The following is a 24,270-nucleotide window of genomic DNA, read 5'->3' as shown; positions in this document are numbered from 1 at the left end:
TCACATAGTTACACTATCATCCTTGTTAGTCACATAGTTACGCTATCATCCTTGTTAGTCACATAGTTACGCTATCATCCTTGTTAGTCACATAGTTACAATGCTATCACCCTTGTTAGTCACATAGTTGCAATGCTATCATCCATGTTAGTCATATAGTTACAATGCTATCATCCTTGTTAGTCGTATAGTTACGCTATCATCCTTGTTAGTCACATAGTTACAACACTATCATCCTTGTTAGTCACATAGTTACAACACTATCGTCCTTGTTAGTCACATAGTTACAACACTATCATCCTTGTTAGTCACATAGTTACAACACTATCATCCTTGTTAGTCACATAGTTACAACACTATCATCCTTGTTAGTCACATAGTTACAACACTATCATCCTTGTTAGTCACATAGTTACAACACTATCATCCTTGTTAGTCACATAGTTACAATGCTATCATCCTTGTTAATCACATAGTTACACTATCATCCTTGTTAGTCACATAGTTACAATGCTATCATCCTCGTTAGTCACATAGTTACAACACTATCATCCTTGTTAGTCACATAGTTACAGCGCTATCATCCTTGTTAGTCACATAGTTACAACGCTATCATCCTTGTTAGTCACATAGTTACAACACTATCATCCTTGTTAGTCACATAGTTACAACACTATCATCCTTGTTAGTCACATAGTTACAACACTATCCTCCTTGTTAGTCACATAGTTACAACACTATCATCCTTGTTAGTCACATAGTTACAACGCTATCATCCTTGGTAGTTACATAGTTACAACACAATCATCCTTTTTAGTTACATAGGTACAACAAAATCATCCTTTTAGTCACATAGTTACAACGCTATCATCCTTGTTAGTCACATAGTTACAACACTATCATCCTTGTTAGTCACATAGTTACAACACTATCATCCTTGTTAGTCACATAGTTACAACACTATCATCCTTGTTAGTCACATAGTTACAACACTATCATCCTTGTTAGTTACATAGTTACAACACTATCATCCTTTTAGTCACATAGTTACAACACTATCATTCTTGTTAGTCACATAGTTACAACACTATCATCCTTGTTACACATGGTTACAACGCTATCATCCTTGTTAGTCACATAGTTACAACACTATCATCCTTGTTAGTCACATAGTTACAACGCTATCATCCTTGTAAGTCACATAGTTACAAAACTATCATCCTTGTTAGTCACATAGCTACAATGCTATCATCCTTGTTAGTCACATAGCTACAATGCTATCATCCTTGTTAGTCACATAGTTACAACGCTATCATCCTCGTTAGTCACATAGTTACAGTGCTATCATCCTTGTTAGTCACATAGTTACAACGCTATCATCCTTGTTAGTCACATAGTTACAACGCTATCATCCTTGTTAGTCACATAGTTACAACACTATCATCCTTGTTAGTCACATAGTTACAACACTATCATCCTTGTTAGTCACATAGTTACAACACTATCATCCTTGTTAGTCGCATAGTTACAACGCTATCATCCTTGGTAGTTACATAGTTACAACACAATCATCCTTTTTAGTTACATAGTTACAACACAATCATCCTTTTAGTCACATAGTTACAACACTATCACCCTTGTTAGTCACATAGTTACAACACTATCATCCTTGTTAGTCACATAGTTACAACACTATCATCCTTGTTAGTCACATAGTTACAACACTATCATCCTTGTTAGTCACATAGTTACAACACTATCATCCTTGTTAGTCACATAGTTACACTATCATCCTTGTTAGTCACATAGTTACGCTATCATCCTTGTTAGTCACATAGTTACAACACTATCATCCTTGTTAGTCACATAGTTACACTATCATCCTTGTTAGTCACATAGTTACGCTATCATCCTTGTTAGTCACATAGTTACGCTATCATCCTTGTTAGCCACGTAGTTACAATGCTATCATCCATGTTAGTCATATAGTTACAATGCTATCATCCTTGTTAGTCGTATACTTACGCTATCATCCTTGTTAGTCACATAGTTACAACACTATCATCCTTGTTAGTCACATAGTTACAACACTATCATCCTTCTTAGTCACATAGTTACAACACTATCATCCTTGTTAGTCACATAGTTACAACACTATCATCCTTGTTAGTCACATAGTTACAACACTATCATCCTTGTTAGTCACATAGTTACAACGCTATCATCCTTGTTAGTCACATAGTTACAACACTATCATCCTTGTAAGTCACATAGTTACAACGCTATCATCGTTGTTAGTTACATAGGTACAACACAATCATCCTTTTAGTCACATAGTTACAACACTATCATCCTTGTTAGTCACATAGTTACAACACTATCATCCTTGTTAGTCACATAGTTACAACACCATCATCCTTGTTAGTTACATAGGTACAACACAATCATCCTTTTAGTAACATAGTTACAACACTATCATCCTTGTTAGTCACATAGTTACAACACTATCATCCTTGTTAGTCACATAGTTACAACACTATCATCCTTGTAAGTCACATAGTTACAACACCATCATCCTTGTTAGTCACATAGTTACAACACTATCATCCTTGTTAGTCACATAGTTACAACACTATCATCCTTGTTAGTCACATAGTTACAACACTATCATCCTTGTTAGTCACATAGTTACACTATCATCCTTGTTAGTCACATAGTCACGCTATCATCCTTGTTAGTCACATAGTTACAACACTGTCATCCTTGTTAGTCACATAGTTACACTATCATCCTTGTTAGTCACATAGTTACGCTATCATCCTTGTTAGTCACATAGTTACGCTATCATCCTTGTTAGTCACATAGTTACAATGCTATCACCCTTGTTAGTCACATAGTTGCAATGCTATCATCCATGTTAGTCATATAGTTACAATGCTATCATCCTTGTTAGTCGTATAGTTACGCTATCATCCTTGTTAGTCACATAGTTACAACACTATCATCCTTGTTAGTCACATAGTTACAACACTATCGTCCTTGTTAGTCACATAGTTACAACACTATCATCCTTGTTAGTCACATAGTTACAACACTATCATCCTTGTTAGTCACATAGTTACAACACTATCATCCTTGTTAGTCACATAGTTACAACACTATCATCCTTGTTAGTCACATAGTTACAACACTATCATCCTTGTTAGTCACATAGTTACAATGCTATCATCCTTGTTAATCACATAGTTACACTATCATCCTTGTTAGTCACATAGTTACAATGCTATCATCCTCGTTAGTCACATAGTTACAACACTATCATCCTTGTTAGTCACATAGTTACAGCGCTATCATCCTTGTTAGTCACATAGTTACAACGCTATCATCCTTGTTAGTCACATAGTTACAACACTATCATCCTTGTTAGTCACATAGTTACAACACTATCATCCTTGTTAGTCACATAGTTACAACACTATCATCCTTGTTAGTCACATAGTTACAACACTATCATCCTTGTTAGTCACATAGTTACAACACTATCATCCTTGTTAGTCACATAGTTACAAATCATCCTTGGTAGTTACAGTTACAACACAATCATCCTTTTTAGTTACATAGGTACAACACAATCATCCTTTTAGTCACATAGTTACAACGCTATCATCCTTGTTAGTCACATAGTTACAACACTATCATCCTTGTTAGTCACATAGTTACAACACTATCATCCTTGTTAGTCACATAGTTACAACACTATCATCCTTGTTAGTCACATAGTTACAACACTATCATCCTTGTTAGTTACATAGTTACAACACTATCATCCTTTTAGTCACATAGTTACAACACTATCATTCTTGTTAGTCACATAGTTACAACACTATCATCCTTGTTACACATGGTTACAACGCTATCATCCTTGTTAGTCACATAGTTACAACACTATCATCCTTGTTAGTCACATAGTTACAACGCTATCATCCTTGTAAGTCACATAGTTACAAAACTATCATCCTTGTTAGTCACATAGCTACAATGCTATCATCCTTGTTAGTCACATAGTTACAACGCTATCAACCTTGTTAGTCACATAGTTACAACACGATCATCCTTGTTAGTCACATAATTACAACGCTATCATCCTTGTTAGTCACATAGTTACAACGCTATCATCCATGTTAGTCACATATGGGTGCTGTTACCCCCCTTGTCATAACCTATTTGTGTGTGTCAACATCTTGGGTTATGGGTTCTTATTGGTTGTAACATAACAGTTGTTTGAAGTGGCATCCAATGGTTAAATCCTACAGGTCATGTTTTAGTGAACTGAAGTTCCTCTAGAATACTGACAGACAGGACAGGTTATTGGAGAGCAGGTTTAATAAACATCTAGTATCCACAGAACCCTTAGTAGATTGGCAGGTCAAATGTCATCTGTCAGCTGATTCATCTCATGGTTAAGATGATAGTGATAAAAGATGGCAGTTTATGTCTGCTCCGTTTTACTCCGGTACTTTCAGGACCAAGACTAGCTCCGCCTTCCTATTTATTTGGGAGGAGGTCTGCAGATAGACTTCTCCTAAAGCTTATAACAGGATCAGTACAACAGACAGCGGGGAATAGAGACTGCAAGAGGTTAGACATCTTAAATAACTGTCATCCTTTCACGTGTCCTGCTGTTTTCAGTGTTGATACTGAACACATTAATTAACACAATATTAATTCAGATCAGAGATAGTTTAGGAAGGGAAGATAACCTAACAATGGGATTTCCTGAGGTCAAACGTTTTCTTCTTTATTCCAGTCCTCCCTACTCAATCTGGTATCCCTATTAGGGCCATATGGCCATCTCCTACCCAGCCAGTCATGTTGCTCCCATATTTTTATTTTTTTAAATTTTATTTAACTAGGCAAGTCAGTTAAGAACAAATTCTTATTTACAAGGACTGCCTACTGAAAGGCAAAAGGGCTCCTGCGGAGACGGGGGCCTGGATTTAAAATAAAACATAAATACAACATGAATATAAGACAAAACACATCACAACAAGAGACAACACAACACTACATACAGAGAGATCTAAGACAACAACATAGCAAGGCAGCAACACATGACAACACAGTATGGTAGCAACACAACATAACAACAACATGGTAGCAACACAACATGGTAGCAGCACAAACATGGTACAAACATTATTGGGCAGGAGAACTTGTAGTGTATTTAAGGGTTAAAAAGGCTTCTGAAATTTGTAATTTCCACTTAGAAATGTCAGACTTGATTTTGCCTTATGAAGAATATATCAACCTCTACACAAATGTCCATCCAAATCACAATTCACGTCTTGTTTTGTAATGTCAGACTTGATTTTGCCTTATGAAGAATGTATCAACCTCTACACAAATGTCCATCCAAATCACAATTCACGTCTTGTTGCTGCAAGATTATTTTCCTGCTGTAGCAAACTGGTTCAAATTAAGATCCTACATCTGTACCTTGGCACAGGGAAGCCATGTTGGTGCCGTATGGCTTCCCCCTACCTGGGCACTGGCCAGCCATGTTGGTGCCATATGGTTATCATGGCCTGACCTCGTACCTGGAGTCAGCTTTGTTTCTATTCTGGATCCTTCCTTACATAACACAACAAACTCACTGTGACCAAATGCAAACCCAAAATGGAGAACAATGGTGGTGGTTCTGACGACTCCACCTGTTAGTGCATGGTGCTAGCAACCCCAGAGTTAGAGGTTTGATTCCCGCATGGGCAACATATATACTAACTAACCATGATATTATATTATTATTTATACTACATATCCATGTTAGTATCATATTATATACTACATATCCATGTTATTATCATATTGTGATATACTACATATATCCATGTTATTATCATATTATTATATATTACATATCCATATTATTATCATATCATTATATATTACATATCCATGTTATTATCATATTATATACTACATATCCATGTTATTATCATATTATGATATACTACATATATCCATGTTATTATCATATTATAATATACTACATCCATGTTATTATCATATTATTACATACTACATATCCATGTTATTATCATATTATTATAGACTACATACCCATGTTATTATCATATTATTATATACTACATATCCATGTTATTATCATATTATTATATACTACATATTCATGTTATTATCATATTATTGCATAATACATATCCATGTTAATATCATATTATGATATACTACATATCTATGTTATCATATTATATACTACATATCCATGTTATTATCATATTATTATATACTACGTATCCATGTTATTATCAAATTATATACCACATATCCATGTTATTATCATATTATTATATACTACATATCCATGCTATTATCATATTATATACTACATATCCATGTTATTATCTGATTATTATAGACTACATACCCATGTTATTATCATATTATTACATACTACATATCCATGTTATTATCGTATTATTATATACTACATATCCATGTTATTATCATATTATTACATACTACATATCCATGTTATTGTCATATTATTACATACTACATATCCATGTTTTTATCATATTATATACTACACATCCATGTTATCATATTATTATATACTACATATTCATGTTATTATCATATTATTATACACTACACATCCATGTTATCATATTATTACATACTACACATCCATGTTATCATATTATTATATACTACATATCCATGTTATTATCATATTATTATATATTACATATTCATGTCATTATCATATTATTATATACTACATATCCATGTTATTATCATATTATTATATATTACATATATCCATGTTATTATCATATTATAAAATACTACATATCCATGTTATTATCATATTATTACATACTACATATCCATGTTATTATCATACCATTATATACTATATATCCATGTTATTATTGTATTATTACATACTACATATCCATGTTATTATCATACTATTATATACTATATATCCATGTTATTATCATATTATTACATACTACATATCCATGTTATTATCATATTATTACATACTACATATCCATGTTATTATCGTATTATTACATACTACATATCCATGTTATTGTCATATTATTACATACTACATATCCATGTTTTTATCATATTATATACTACATATCCATGTTATTATCATATTATATACTACATATCCATGCTATTATCATATTATATACTACATATCCATGTTATTATCGTATTATATACTATATATCCATGTTATTGTCATATTACGATATACTACATATATCCATGTTATTATCATATTATAATATACTACATATCCATGTTATTATCGTATTATTACATACTACATATCCATGTTATTGTCATATTATTACATACTACATATCAATGTTAATATCAATATTATGATATACTACATATCCATGTTATTATCATATTATTATAGACTACATATCTGTGTTATTACCATATTATTACATACTAAATATCCATGTTATTGTCATATTATTACATACTACATATCCATGTTATTATCGTATTATTACACACTACATATCCATGTTATTATCATATTATTACATACTACATATCCACGTTATTATCATATTATGGTATACTGCATATCCATGTTATTATCATATTGTTACATACTACATATCCACGTTATTATCATATTATGGTATACTGCATATCCATGTTATTATCATATTATTATATACTACATATCCATGTTATTATCATATTATGATATACTACATATCCATGTTATTATTCATATTATTATATATTACATATTCATGTTATTATCATATTATTATATATTACATATTCATGTCATTATCATATTATTATATATTACATATTCATGTTATTATCATATTATTATATATTACATATTCATGTTATTATCATATTATTATATACTACATAGTCATGTTATTATCATATTATTATATACTACATATTCACGTTATTATCATATTATATACTACATATCCATGTTATTATCATATTATTATATATTACATATTCATGTTATTATCATTTCAACAGGTGTTTGAAGGGGAGTGAACCATGAGGGGGGCAGGTTGCTGGGAATTGTGAGTGACCACTTCATATGAGGGGGAGACAGTGAGGGTTAAGGACATGACATCACTAAGTCCACTCACTCCTCCACTGTGAGCATTGGAATGTACCTCAGGGCGGGGGGAGGGCATCCTCTCAATATAAACAGTTTCACAGTCTAGAGCCCAAAACCCAATAACTCCAGCAAAACAGTCCAACATCTGGTCACTAATCGGATTAACTGTGTGGTAACGCTTAATGTGGGATTACAGGATAACATGTACTGTCCTGACAGGTCAAGGACCAGAGAGGAGGACCAGAGGGATGAGCTGGAATCTAGGTGATATTATTATTTTTTATTATTTTACTGAAAATGATCAATTATTAGCATTAATAATGGTAATGATTGTCCTGTTGTGTTTGTGGATTATCAATGGCAATTACTGTCACGCCCTGGTCTTAGTATTTTGTGTTTTCTTTATTTGTTTGGTCAGACCAGGGTGTGACATGGGTTTATTTTGTGGTGTGTTTTTGTATGGGGGGTTTCGTAGGTTTTGGGATTGTGGCTTAGTGGGGTTTTCTAGTAAAGTCTATGGTTGCCTGAGGCGGTTCTCAATCAGAGGCAGGTGATTATCATTGTCTCTGATTGGGAACCATATTTAGGCAGTCATATTCTTTGAGTGTTTGGTGGGTGATTGTTCCTGTCTCTGTGTTTGTTGTCACCATATAGGCTGTATAGGTTTTCACGTTCCGTTTGTTGTTTTTGAATCGTGTTTATTCGTTTATTAAACATGTATCAAAATTACCACGCTGCATTTTGGTCCGATCCTTGCTACACCTCTTCGTCAGAGGAGGAGACGGAAGAAAACCGTAACAGAATCACCCACCACAACAGGACCAAGCGGCGTGGTGACAGGCAGCGGCAGGAGGAGCAGCGATCACAGGACTTCTGGACTTGGGAGGAGATATTGGATGGAAAGGGACCCTGGGCACAGCCTGGAGAATATCGCCGCCCCAAAGAAGAACTGGAGGCGGCGAAAGCGGAGAGGCGCTGGTATGAGGAGGCAGCACGGCGACGCGGATGGAAGCCCGAGCCCGAGAGTCAGCCCCAAAAATGTATTGGGGGGGGCTCAGGTAGGAGACCTGTGCAAACTTCCTTTGCTTACCGGGGGCTAGAGAGACCGGGCAGGCACCGTGTTATGCTGTGGTGTGCACGCTGTCTCCAGTGCGAGTGCATAGCCCGGTGCGGTACATACCAGCTCCTCGTATCGGCCGGGCTAGAATGGGCATCGAGCCAGGTAAGGTTGGGCAGGCTCGGTACTCAAGAGCTCCAGTGCACCTGCACGGTCCGGTCTATCCAGTGCCACCTCCACATACCAGTCCTCCGGTGGCAGCTCACCGCACCAGGCTTCCTGTGCGTGTTCTCGGCCCAGTACCACCACCACGCATCAGGCCTACAGTGCGCCTCGCCTGTCTAGCGCTGTCAGAGCCTTCCTCCTCTCCAGCGCTGCCGGAGTCTCCCGCTTGTTTAGCGCTGTCAGAGCCTTCCTCCTCTCCAGCGCTGCTGGAGTCTCCCGCTTGTTTAGCACTGTCAGAGCCTTCCTCCTCTCCAGCGCTGCCGGAGTCTCCCGCCTGTTTAGCGCTGTCAGAGCCTTCCTCCTCTCCAGCGCTGCTGGAGTCTCCCGCCTGTTTAGTGCTGCCAGAGCCTTCCTCCTCTCCAGCGCTGCCGGAGTCTCCCGCCTGTTTAGTGCTGCCAGAGCCTTCCTCCTCTCCAGCGCTGCCGGAGTCTCCCGCCTGTTTAGCGCTGCCAGAGCCTTCCTCCTCTACAGCACTGCCGGAGTCTCCCGCCTGTTTAGCGCTGTCAGAGCCTTCCTCCTCTCCAGCGCTGCCGGAGTCTCCTGCCTGTTCAGCGCAGCCAGAGTTGCTAGTCTGCATGGAGCAGCCAGAGCTGTCAGTCTGCATGGAGCACCCAGAGCTGCTAGTCTGCATGGAGCAGCCAGTCTGCATGGAGCAGCCAGAGCTGCCAGTCTGCATGGAGCAACCAGAGCAGCCAGTCTGCATGGAGCAACCAGAGCTGCCAGTCTGCATGGAGCAACCAGAGCTGCCAGTCTGCATGGAGCAGCCAGAGCTGCCAGTCTGCCAGGATCCGCCAGTCAGCCAGGATCTTCCAGATCCGCCAGTCAGCCAGGATCCGCCAGTCAGCCAGGCTCCGCCAGAACCACCAGCCAGCCAGGATCTGCCAGAGCCAACTACCTGCCTGAGCTTCCTCTCGGTACTGGGCTTCCTCTCGGTACTAGGCTTCCTCTCAGTACTGGGCTTCCCCTCAGTGCTGAGCTTCCCCTCAGTGCTGAGCTTCCCCTCAGTCCCGAGCTACCCCTCAGTCCCGAGCTACCCCTCAGTCCCGAGCTTCCCCTCAGTCCCAAGCTTCCCCTCAGTCCCGAGCTTCCCCTCAGTCCCGAGCTTCTACCTCAGTCCCAAGCTGCCCCTCAGTCCAGTGGGGTCCTTGGTGAGGTTTACTAGGACAAGGTCGGCGGCGAGGGTCGCCAATCAAAGGACGCGTTACAAGGGGACTAAGACTTGGTTGGAGTGGGGTCCACGTCCCGAGCCGGAGCCGCCACCGTGGACAGACGCCCACCCGGACCCTCCCCTATGGGTTTAGGTGTGCGGCCTTGAGTCCGCACCTTGGGGGGGGGTTATGTCACGCACTGGTCTTAGTATTTTGTGTTTTCTTTATTTGTTTGGTCAGGCCAGGGTTGACATGGGTTTATTTTGTGGTGTGTTTTTGTATGGGGGTTTTTCGTAGGTTTTGGGATTGTGGCTTAGTGGGGTTTTCTAGTAAAGTCTATGGTTGCCTGAGGCGGTTCTCAATCAGAGGCAGGTGATTATCGTTGTCTCTGATTGGGAACCATATTTAGGCAGCCATATTCTTTGAGTGTTTGGTGGGTGATTGTTCCTGTCTTTGTGTTAGTTGTCACGAGATAGGCTGTATAGGTTTTCACGTTCCGTTTGTTGTTTTTGTATTGTTCGTTTTTTCATCGTTATTAAACATGTATCAAAATTACCACGCTGCATTTTGGTCCGATCCTTGCTACACCTCTTCGTCAGAGGAGGAGACGGAAGACAACCGTAACAATTACCAACTCAGAGAACATGGTTTCTACAGCTTTATATGATTACTCTGTGTCCCCATGGTAAAATGTAGTTTCTGCTTACAGTGTAATTGATATCTAATGTGTGTAACGTGTATAAGTGTATAATTAGCAATGTGGACAAGGCATTAGAATGGTGTTTTCTTGGAGAACGTATAACATCAACAAACTTCCAATTACCCTGGCAACGACCTCCCACCCACCTCCCCTTCAACGCTGCGTGTCACACAAAGGTGACAAAGGAAGGAGACATGTCACTCACACACACACACACACACACACACACACACACACACACACACCTCTCAGAGAGAGAGAGAGAGAGAGAGTTAAGGGCTGAATAAGAAAGGAGAGAGAGAAAGTTAAGGACTGAATAAGAAAGGAGAGAGAGAGAGAGTCAAGGGCTGAATAAGAAAGGAGAGAGAGAGAGTTAAGGGCTGAATAAGAAAGGAGAGAGAGAGAGTTACGGACTGAATAAGAAAGGAGAGAGAGAGAGAGTTAAGGGCTGAATAAGAAAGGAGAGAGAGAGAGTTAAGGGCTGAATAAGAAAGGAGAGAGAGAGAGTTAAGGACTGAATAAGAAAGGAGAGAGAGGGAGAGTTAAGGGCTGAATAAGAAAGGAGAGAGAGGGAGAGTTAAGGGCTGAATAAGAAAGGAGAGAGAGAGGGAGTTAAGGGCTGAATAAGAAAGGAGAGAGAAAGAGTTACGGGCTGAATAAGAAAGGAGAGAGAGAGTTAAGGACAAGAATGAGGACAAGAGAGAGAGAGAGAGAGAGAGAGCGAGAGAGGGGAGCGAGAAAGAGACGTACAAGGCCTTGTCATCTTCACTTGGAGCCTCTAATTAATGTTACCTAGGATACAGGAGAAACCTCTCCTTCTGAAGTTAAAGGCCTGTGGGAGGTGTGTGTGTGTGGTAGAGTGTGTGTTTGGGTTTTGTTGGGATCAAAAACTAAACACAAAACCAATAGATAGCCAACAGGTCAGTGAATAAAATACATTGTGCTTCCACCTCAAACCTATTGGCTTAGGGTATAACTCAGGGGTGTCAAACTCATTCCATGGAGGGCCTAGAGTCTGCAGGTTTTAGTTTTTTCCATTGAATTAAGACCAAGACAACCAGGTGACGGGAATTCCTTACTAATCAGTGATCTTAATTCACCAATCAAGTACAAGGGAGGAGCGAAAACACGAATACACTCGGCCCTCCGTGGAATGAGTTTGACACATGGTTTAACCTGTGAATGTCATTAATTGACCAAGTTACTATGGGAGACAGAGGATGTTTTCTGACCAATAGAAAGAGTTCCCTGAAGGTTTTCAGAAGGTTACATCCTAACATTAAAAACAGTGGCCAAATATTTATCTAAGCCTTAAAGGTCAATGATGAATAAGAGAGAAAATGTCCTTGAAGTTCCCAGGCGGTGTATCCACAGTAGCAACCTTTAATACAAAAAAAAGACAAGAAAACTACGCTCTACTATACCCCTGAGATCATTTTGCAGCCATTTTACAAATATTCTAGAGTATGTTTTCTCAACCCTAAAATCCCAGTTCTTTGTAACTGTGTGTGTGCCAGACTGCAGGCAGGGTGCATGCCTCAGAGCATGTGCAGGCTTGTGTTTGTGCATTCGCCTGTACCAGTGAGCATGCCCCTGTGTGAGAAAAGCCAAACCCATCGGAGTGTGTGAAACTTCCTAAAGAGACCAAGTGGCTCCTCTGTTTTCCGTTGTGGTCTGGTCCGAGCCTCCCCTTCCCAGAGAGGAGCTGAGAGCTGAGTCTTTCTTTCCCTTCGCTGTGGTCTGGTCCGAGCTTCCCCTTCCCAGAGAGGAGCTGAGAGCTGAGTCTTTCTTTCCCTTCGCTGTGGTCTGGTCCGAGCTTCCCCTTCCCAGAGAGGAGCTGAGTCTTTCTTTCCCTTCGCTGTGGTCTGGTCCGAGCTTCCCCTTCCCAGAGAGGAGCTGAGAGCTGAGTCTTTCTTTCCCTTCGCTGTGGTCTGGTCCGAGCTTCCCCTTCCCAGAGAGGAGCTGAGAGCTGAGTCCTTCTTTCCCTTTGCTGTGGTCTGGTCCGAGCTTCCCCTTCCCAGAGAGGAGCTGAGAGCTGAGTCTTTCTTTCCCTTTGCTGTGGTCTGGTCCGAGCTTCCCCTTCCCAGAGAGGAGCTGAGAGCTGAGTCTTTCTTTCCCTTTGCTGTGGTCTGGTCCGAGCTTCCCCTTCCCAGAGAGGAGCTGAGAGCTGAGTCTTTCTTTCCCTTTGCTGTGGTCTGGTCCGAGCTTCCCCTTCCCAGAGAGGAGCTGAGAGCTGAGTCTTTCTTTCCCTTCGCTGTGGTCTGGTCCGAGCTTCCCCTTCCCAGAGAGGAGCTGAGTCCTTCTTTCCCTTTGCTGTGGTCTGGTCCGAGCTTCCCCTTCCCAGAGAGGAGCTGAGTCCTTCTTTCCCTTCGCTGAGTCGATACTTTATCTAAGCTAAAATTATTGATCACCTCTCTCTGCTCTGCTCTCCTCTCGCCTGCCAGATACACAGAGACATAATGTACCCTACATATTTCATAGTGGGGGCTATTTTTGAAACTTGGATCTTTAAACTGCATGAAAAATTGAGAAGGACCAGTGCATGGATGGAAGGAGGGGGGAGGGAGGGAGGGAGGGAGGGAGGGAGGGAGGGAGGGAGGGGGAGGGAGGGAGGGAGGGAGGGAGGGAGGGAGGGAGGGAGGGGGGAGGGAGGGAGGGAAGGGAGGGAGGGAGGGAGGGGAGAATGGCCCAGAAGGTGGGTGAGAAATACAGATGGGTAAAGAAAGATGTAGAAGGGGGTGATAGAGAGAAAGAGGACGGTAAGGGAGAGAAAGATATGTCCCCCTGCCCAGTGCTTTCCATACTGGCAACACAACACTCTCTCTTGGGGGAACAACGTCACTTCATCGCAGGGTGCATGTGAGGGCCAATCAGAGCTTGCGTGCTGCTCGGGAGTCATCAGTGCTTTCAGCAACTTAAAACCCTCACACCAACTCCCCCCTATTTCTAACCCTAAAGCAGAGAACCAGATCAGAGGCCAACAGCATACAAACACACACACATACAAACACATGCAGACACACACTCACATAAACACACACACACAGACATACCCTCTTGGTGAGTTGTGTGTCCATCATGAAGTTGTGGACGTGTTTCTCCGCCTTGGTCAACTCCAGCTTCCTTGCTACCACGGCAACCACCAGAGCTGTACAGCCCGCACCCTGAGAGAGAGAAAGAGAGAGAGAGAGAGAGAGAGAGAGAGAGAGAGAGAGAGAGTGAGTAAGTGAGAGATGAGAGTCAACACAATCTGTCAATCAGTGGATCTCAATTAGGAAAAGCGAGGGAAAGAAAGGCGTGTATCATCAACAGTCAACAAGGATGGAGGGAGTGGGAGAGAATGGATCTCAGATGAGAGCAAGAGAGCGAGAGAGCGAGAGAGCGAGAGAGAGACATTATGACATTTGAAATGTCTCTATTACATTGGAACTTTTGTGAGTGTAATGTTTACTGCTCATTTGAATGTTTTATTTCACTTTGTTTATCTATTTCACTTGCTTTGGCAATGTAAACATATGTTTCCCATGCCAATAAAGCCCCTTAAATAGAAATTGAAATTGAATTGAAAGAGAGAGAGAGAGTTAAAGAATATTGTGTCTCAAAATCTAATGTTCTCAGACATTTTCATTCGTCTAGAATGGTCTGAAGTCCAACTTCAAGTCAAGATTCTATGCATTAGGAGAAATCTGCAAGCCTCAATCCCAAACGAATAAGAATGAAATCTAATTAGATGGTGCCAGTCTGAATTAGATGGTGCCAGTCTGAATTAGATGGTGCCATTCCTTTCCATTGACTTGGGATTGATGGCTGTAGATTCCTCCTAATGCATGCAGCTAACAGGGTCTAACAGGGTCTAACAGGGTCTAAACTACAGATAGAATGTGGAATACTACTTTAGAAAATGACAAAACATCTGACGTTAGGAAAATGTCTGACAAACTTTGATTTTAGGGAGAACTGTGGCTTGAATAGAGTCTCACAGACATCCCTGGGAGAGAGAGACAGAAAGAGATAGAGAGAGAAAGGACAGGAAGTTAATTAAGTTTCATATTAAATACTGTTTTGTACGGTAGAGAAGGAGAAAACATGTTTCTGAAGAGGGAGATAGAGAGGGAGGAGAAAGAGAGGGAACAGGAATGTGCTGGTGAGAGAGGAGGAGAGGGAGGAGGAGGGAGGAGGAGAGGGAGGAGGAGAGAGGAGGAGGAGAGAGGATGAGAGGGAGGAGGAGGAGAAAGAGAGGGAACAGGAATGTGCTGGTGAGAGAGGAGGAAAGGAAGGAGGACAGAGGAGCAGAGGGAGGAGGAGAGGAGGGAGGGAGGGAGGAGGAGAGGGAGGAGGAGAGAGGAGGAGAGGGAGGAGGAGAGAGGAGGAGAGGAGAGAGGAGGAGAGGGAGGAGGAGAGAGGAGGAGGAGAGGGAGATAGAGAAAGGAGGAGGGGGGAGGAGAGAGGAGGAGAGGGAGAAGGAGGGATGAAGTAGGTATTAATGAGGTCACATAACTCCTGAAAAGAAATGAATTAGGATTAACCATGTTTAATGAAAATATGTGTGTGTGTGCATGCATACTGAATGTTGATAAACCTGTAGCTAATGGACTAGACTTTAATGCATACTCTTGAAAAAAACAAGGCACTTTTGCTGAAAATAACATAAAAGACAAAAAGTCAGTGACCACATCTTTACTCTCCGTACTCTATTTGTAAAATATCAATCAAATATAGTGAAAGCCTCGCAATGTTTTTATGTGTGTGTGTGTACATGTATGTCTGTGTATGAGTTGGTTTACAAAGTAACTGATTTCAAACTAAATATCTGTCATAAACAGGGAACCACCCATCTGTCCTCTAGGTCATAAAACATCTCTCTCTCTCTCTCTCTCTCTCTCTCTCTCTCTCTCTCTCTCTCTCTCTCTCTCTCTCTCTCTCTCTCTCTGTCTCTCTCTCTCTCTCTCTCTCTCTCTCTCTCTCTACTCTCTCTCTCTCTCTCTCTCTCATAAACTTATCCAGGGACAGCAGACAAATCTTTGTAATGAAACGCATACACATACACAGCCATATGCATGTACACAGCCATAAGCACGTACACAGCCATATGCACGTACACAGCCATATAAACATACACAGCCATATGCACATACACAGCCATATGCACATACACAGCCATATGCACATACACAGCCATATGCACGTACACAGCCATATGCACATACACAGCCATATGCACGTACACAGCCATATGCACATACACAGCCATATGCACGTACACAGCCATATGCACGTACACAGCCATATGCATGTACACAACATATAAACATACACAGCCATATGCACATACACAGCCATATGCACATACACAGCCATATGCATGTACACAGCCATATGCACGTACACAGCCATATGCATGTACACAGCCATATGCACGTACACAGCCATATGCACGTACACAGCCATATGCACATACACAGCCATATGCACATACACAGCCATATGCACGTACACAGCCATATGCACGTACACAGCCATATGCATGTACACAACATATAAACATACACAGCCATATGCACATACACAGCCATATGCACATACACAGCCATATGCACATACACAGCCATATGCATGTACACAGCCATATGCACGTACACAGCCATATGCATGTACACAGCCATATGCATGTACACAGCCATATGCACATACACAGCCATATGCACATACACAGCCATATGCACATACACAGCCATATGCATGTACACAGCCATATGCACGTACACAGCCATATGCATGTACACAGCCATATGCATGTACACAGCCATATGCACATACACAGCCATATGCACATACACAGCCATATGCACATACACAGCCATATGCACATACACAGCCATATGCATGTACACAGCCATATGCACGTACACAGCCATATGCACATACACAGCCATATGCATGTACACAGCCATATGCACGTACACAGCCATATGCACATACACAGCCATATGCACATACACAGCCATATGCACATACACAGCCATATGCACATACACAGCCATATGCACATACACAGCCATATGCACATACACAGCCATATGCACATACACAGCCATATGCACATACACAGCAACAGCCATATGAACATGATAAAATGAAAAGCCTTGCAGAGTGACATGTTTTTGTAATCTAATTTGGCATACATTAACAAACTCCCCCATTCCACTCCCCTCTTTTTAACTCCCACACACACATGCACGCGCGCGCACACACACTGACACCTGCCCCCCCCCCAGGGCAGTGGTATATTCCAACACTGCTGGCCTTCGCTGTTGTCATAGAGATGAGGGTGAGAATTCCCCCTATAGAAAGTCATTATAATCACTTTCAACCAGGGACAAATCACATCCTGTACTCACTCACTCTTTCTCTCTCTTCAACCTCTTATCCTCTCTCTCTCTCTGACCTCTCACCTCCTCTTTTCCCTTCTCTGCTCATCCTCCTTGTTCTTTCTGTTCCTCTCTATCTTTCTCTCTGTAGCTTTCTCCATCCATCCCCCTCTTCTGGTGAACAGAAACAAAAACCTCTCAGAGACAGAGACCCTGTCTATATAACTCTTTTGTGTGTGTGTGTCTGTCTGTGTGTGTGTGTGTGTATTTGTGTGTGTTTATGTTTATGTGCATGATCTTCCATATGTGTGTGTGTTTTTGTATGTACGTGTGTTTGTGTGTGTGTGTGTTTGAGTGAGTGAGCGTGTTGTGTGCGATGTATCTGGAATCATATTGAGAGTCAAGCTCTGTGATAGTGGTGTGTGTAGGATGCAGTCAGTAACAGCGGGTATGGGAGTATCTGTGTCCACCCCGTGTGTGTGTGTGTGTGTGTGTGTGTATCTGGCTTTGTAAGTGAAGGTGTGGGCGTACGTTAGTGTGAGCAGGAACAGACAGGAAGACAGATACAGAGAAAGAGGCTGACAGAATAAAGGACTGAATGAATGAATGGAGAGAGAGGGAGAAACAGCAGAAAAATAGAGAGAAGACAAAAGACAAAGAGAGGAGAAAAGATAGATGGATAGAGGGAGAGAGGGAGAAACAACAGAAAAATAGAGAGAAGACAAAAGACAAAGAGAGTAAAAGAGAGAGATGGATAGAGGGAGAGAGGGAGAAACAACAGAAAAATAGAGAGAAGACAAAAGACAAAGAGAGTAAAAGAGAGAGATGGATAGAGGGAGAGAGGGAGAAACAGCAGAAAAATAGAGAGAAGACAAAAGACAAAGAGAGGAGAAAAGATAGATGGATAGAGGGAGAGAGGGAGAAACAACAGAAAAATAGAGAGAAGACAAAAGACAAAGAGAGTAAAAGAGAGAGATGGATAGAGGGAGAGAGGGAGAAACAACAGAAAAATAGAGAGAAGACAAAAGACAAAGAGAGTAAAAGAGAGAGATGGATAGAGGGAGAGAGGGAGAAACAGCAGAAAAATAGAGAGAAGACAAAAGACAAAGAGAGTAAAAGAGAGAGATGGATAGAGGGAGAGAGGGAGAAACAACAGAAAAATAGAGAGAAGACAAAAGACAAAGAGAGTAAAAGAGAGAGATGGATAGAGGGAGAGAGGGAGAAACAACAGAAAAATAGAGAGAAGACAAAAGACAAAGAGAGTAAAAGAGAGAGATGGATAGAGGGAGAGAGGGAGAAACAACAAAAAAAATAGAGAGAAGACAAAAGACAAAGAGAGTAAAAGAGAGAGATGGATAGAGGGAGAGAGGGAGAAACAACAGAAAAATAGAGAGAAGACAAAAGACAAAGAGAGTAAAAGAGAGAGATGGATAGAGGGAGAGAGGGAGAAACAACAGAAAAATAGAGAGAAGACAAAAGACAAAGAGAGTAAAAGAGAGAGATGGATAGAGGGAGAGAGGGAGAAACAGCAGAAAAATAGAGAGAAGACAAAAGACAAAGAGAGTAAAAGAGAGAGATGGATAGAGGGAGAGAGGGAGAAACAGCAGAAAAATAGAGAGAAGACAAAAGACAAAGAGAGTAAAAGAGAGAGATGGATAGAGGGAGAGAGGGAGAAACAGCAGAAAAATAGAGAGAAGACAAAAGACAAAGAGAGTAAAAGAGAGAGATGGATAGAGGGAGAGAGGGAGAAACAACAGAAAAATAGAGAGAAGACAAAAGACAAAGAGAGTAAAAGAGAGAGATGGATAGAGGGAGAGAGGGAGAAACAGCAGAAAAATAGAGAGAAGACAAAAGACAAAGAGAGTAAAAGAGAGAGATGGATAGAGGGAGAGAGGGAGAAACAGCAGAAAAATAGAGAGAAGACAAAAGACAAAGAGAGTAAAAGAGAGAGATGGATAGAGGGAGAGAGGGAGAAACAGCAGAAAAATAGAGAGAAGACAAAAGACAAAGAGAGTAAAAGAGAGAGATGGATAGAGGGAGAGAGGGAGAAACAACAGAAAAATAGAGAGAAGACAAAAGACAAAGAGAGTAAAAGAGAGAGATGGATAGAGGGAGAGAGGGAGAAACAACAGAAAAATAGAGAGAAGACAAAAGACAAAAGAGAGTAAAAAGATAGATGGATAGAGGGAGAGAGGGAGAAACAGCAGAAAAATAGAGAGAAGACAAAAGACAAAGAGAGTAAAAGAGAGAGATGGATAGAGGGAGAGAGGGAGAAACAACAGAAAAATAGAGAGAAGACAAAAGACAAAGAGAGTAAAAGAGAGAGATGGATAGAGGGAGAGAGGGAGAAACAGCAGAAAAATAGAGAGAAGACAAAAGACAAAGAGAGGAGAAAAGATAGATGGATAGAGGGAGAGAGGGAGAAACAACAGAAAAATAGAGAGAAGACAAAAGACAAAGAGAGGAGAAAAGATAGATGGATAGAGGGAGAGAGGGAGAAACAACAGAAAAATAGAGAGAAGACAAAAGACAAAGAGAGGAGAAAAGATAGATGGATAGAGGGAGAGAGGGAGAAACAACAGAAAAATAGAGAGAAGACAAAAGACAAAGAGAGTAAAAGAGAGAGATGGATAGAGGGAGAGAGGGAGAAACAGCAGAAAAATAGAGAGAAGACAAAAGACAAAGAGAGGAGAAAAGATAGATGGATAGAGGGAGAGAGGGAGAAACAGCAGAAAAATAGAGAGAAGACAAAAGACAAAGAGAGTAAAAGAGAGAGATGGATAGAGGGAGAGAGGGAGAAACAGCAGAAAAATAGAGAGAAGACAAAAGACAAAGAGAGTAAAAGAGAGAGATGGATAGAGGGAGAGAGGGAGAAACAACAGAAAAATAGAGAGAAGACAAAAGACAAAGAGAGTAAAAGAGAGAGATGGATAGAGGGAGAGAGGGAGAAACAGCAGAAAAATAGAGAGAAGACAAAAGACAAAGAGAGGAGAAAAGAGATAGAGGGAGAGAGGGAGAAAGAAGGAAAGAGACAGAGATCACCTGACTGAAATAAACATAAACAAAAACAGAGAAAGAAAAGAGAGAGATGGGTAGAGGGAGAGAGGGAGAAAGAAGGAGGGAGAGAAAGAGCCAGAGGCGTCAATACTGACACTAACAGACGGACAACAGACCAAAATAAAACCATAACCTGAGGAAGGAGAGAGAGAGAGAGAGAGAGAGAGAGAGAGCGATCGAGAGAGAGAGATTGAGAAAGAGAGAGCGAGAGAGATAGAGAGAGAGAGAATGAGAGAGAACAAGAGAGAGAGAGAATGAGAAGAGAGAGAGAACAAGAGAGAGAGAAGAAGAGAGAGAGAGAGAACAAGAGAGAGAGAGAACGAGAGAGAGAGAGAACGAGAGAGAAGAGAGAAAGAGAGAAGAGAAGAGAGAGAGAGAGAGAGAGAGAGAGAGAGAGAGAGAGAGAGAGAGAGAGAGAGAGAGAGAGAGAGAGAGAGAGAGAGAGAGAGAGAGAGAGAGAGAGAGAGAGAGAGGGAGAGAGAGAGAGAGAGAGAGAGAGAGAGAGAGAGAGAGAGAGAGAGAGAGAGAGAGAGAGAGAGAGAGAGGGAAAGTTGGGGCCTTCATTACACAATTGAGAACAGAGACACACACGCAGTCCATTAGACTCAGAGCACAGATGCAGGCTAATACAGGGGGATAAACAGACTACATAAATGACAGAATGCCCCCTAATCCTGGACCTAGTGACCGAGAGAGGACAGGAGATATGAGGACAGAGAGAGAGGACAGAGAGATAGGAAAGGAGATATGAGAACAGAGAGAGAGGACAGGTGATATGAGGACAGAGAGAGAGGACAGGAGATATGAGGACAGAGAGAGAGGACAGGATATATGAGGACAGAGAGAGAGGACAGGTGATATGAGGACAGAGAGAGAGGACAGGAGATATGAGGACAGAGAGAGAGGACAGAGAGAGAGGACAGGAGATATGAGGACAGAGAGAGAGGAAAGGAGATGAGAGGACAGGAGATATGAGGACAGAGAGAGAGGACAGGAGATATGAGGACAGAGAGAGGACAGGAGATATGAGGACAGAGAGAGAGGACAGAGACAGAAGGAGGACAGGAGATATGAGGACACAGAGAGAGGACAGGAGATATGAGGACAGAGAGGGCAGGAGATATGAGGACAAAGAGAGAGGACAGGAGATATGAGGACAGGAGATATGAGGACAGAGAGACAGGACAGGAGATATGAGGACAAAGAGACAGGACAGGAGATATGAGGACAGAGAGAGAGGGAGGGAGTAGGACAGAGAGAAAGTGAGGGAAGGAGGAGGATAGAGAGAAAGAGAGGACAGGGGATATGAGGACAGAGAGAGAGGGAGGAGGACAGAAATAAAGAGAGGGAAGGAGGAGGACAGAGAGAAAGAGAGGGAAGGAGGAGGACAGAGAGAAAGAGAGGGAAGGAGGAGGACAGAGAGAAAGAGAGGACAGGAGATATACAGACAGAGAGAGGGAGGGAGTAGGACAGAGAGAGAGGGAGGGAGTAGGACAGAGAGAAAGAGAGGGAAGGAGATATGAGGACAGAGAGAGAGGGAGGGAGGAGGACAGAGATAAAGAGAGGGAAGGAGGAGGACAGAGGGAAAGAGAGGTGAAGGAGGACGACAGAGAGAAAGAGAGGACAGGAGATATGAGGACAGAGAGAGAGAAAGGGAGTAGGACAGAGAGAAAGAGAGGGAAGGAGGAGGACAAAGAGAGAGGACAGGAGATATACGGACAGAGAGAAAGAGAGGACAGGAGATAGGAGGACAGAGAGAAAGAGAGGACAGGAGATAGGAGGACAGAGCGATAGAGGACAGGAGATAGGAGGACAGAGTGATAGAGGAAAGGAGATAGGAGGACAGAGAGAAAGAGGACAGGAGATAGGAGAACAGAGGGATAGAGGACAGGAGATAGGAGGACAGAGCGATAGAGGACAGGAGATAGGAGGACAGAGAGAAAGAGGACAGGAGATAGGAGGACAGAGAGAAAGAGAGGGAGGGAGGTGGACAAGAAGAAATAATCTCAGAAAGAAAGAGAAAGGTGTGACATTGATACACACACAAAATACACACACACACAACCATAAACATGGTGGTACCATGATGCCGGTTAGTAAACAGACTCCTTTGCCACAGTACGTGTGAGGCACCATGTCTCCGTAGCCAATAGACAGGAAGGTGATAGAGATGAGCCACATCGCCCCCAGGAAGTTACTGGTCACATCCTGGGCATCATGATACCTGGGGAGAGAGAGACAGGAAGTTACTGGTCACATCCTGGGCATCATGATACCTAGGGAGAGAGAGACAGGAAGTTACTGGTCACATCCTGGGCATCATGATACCTAGGGAGAGAGAGACAGGAAGTTACTGGTCACATCCTGGGCATCATGATACCTGAGGAGAGAGAGACAGGAAGTTACTGGTCACATCCTGGGCATCATGATACCTAGGGAGAGAGAGACAGGAAGTTACTGGTCACATCCTGGGCATCATGATACCTAGGGAGAGAGAGACAGGAAGTTACTGGTCACATCCTGGGCATCATGATACCTAGGGAGAGAGAGACAGGAAGTTACTGGTCACATCCTGGGCATCATGATACCTGAGGAGAGAGAGACAGGAAGTTACTGGTCACATCCTGGGCATCATGATACCTAGGGAGAGAGAGACAGGAAGTTACTGGTCACATCCTGGGCATCATGATACCTAGGGAGAGAGAGACAGGAAGTTACTGGTCACATCCTGGGCATCATGATACCTGGAGAGAGAGACAGGAAGTTACTGGTCACATCCTGGGCATCATGATACCTAGGGAGAGAGAGACAGGAAGTTACTGGTCAGATCCTGGGCATCATGATACCTAGAGAGAGAGAGACAGGAAGTTACTGGTCACATCCTGGGCATCATGATACCTAGGAGAGAGAGACAGGAAGTTACTGGTCAGATCCTGGGCATCATGATACCTAGGGAGAGAGAGACCGGAAGTTACTGGTCACATCCTGGGCATCATGATACCTAGAGAGAGAGAGACAGGAAGTTACTGGTCACATCCTGGGCATCATGATACCTAGGGAGAGAGAGACAGGAAGTTACTGGTCAGATCCTGGGCATCATGATACCTAGGGAGAGAGAGACCGGAAGTTACTGGTCAGATCCTGGGCATCATGATACCTAGGGAGAGAGAGACAGGAAAAGTCTGCAGCACCCGGTCTCACCCTACTAGAATCCGAAGTCAAATGTCTACTGTTTGCTGATGATCTGGTGCTTCTGTCACCAACCAAGGAGGGCCTACAGCAGCACCTAGATCTTCTGCACAGATTCTGTCAGACCTGGGCCCTGACAGTAAATCTCAGTAAGACCAAAATAATGGTGTTCCAAAAAAGGTCCAGTCGCCAGGACCACAAATACAAATTCCATCTAGACACTGTTGCCCTAGAGCACACAAAAAACTATACATACCTTGGCCTAAACATCAGCGCCACAGGTATCTTCCACAAAGCTGTGAACGATCTGAGAGACAAGGCAAGAAGGGCATTCTATGCCATCAAAAGGAACATAA

At 42.1% G+C, this 24,270-nt stretch overlaps 1 pseudogene; it reads right to left on the bottom strand.

Annotated features, from left to right (window-relative positions):
• Positions 1 to 14,027: 14,027 nt before the first annotated feature.
• The window catches only part of LOC112238066, a 131,420-nt pseudogene continuing 121,177 nt past the window's right edge, over positions 14,028 to 24,270 (bottom strand).

The sequence above is a fragment of the Oncorhynchus tshawytscha genome, linkage group LG03 (genome assembly GCF_018296145.1).
Source record: "Oncorhynchus tshawytscha isolate Ot180627B linkage group LG03, Otsh_v2.0, whole genome shotgun sequence".
NCBI classification, from domain to species: Eukaryota; Metazoa; Chordata; class Actinopteri; order Salmoniformes; family Salmonidae; genus Oncorhynchus; species Oncorhynchus tshawytscha.
Note: the sequence above shows the minus strand (reverse complement) of the source record. Positions and strands in the feature narration are given on the sequence as shown.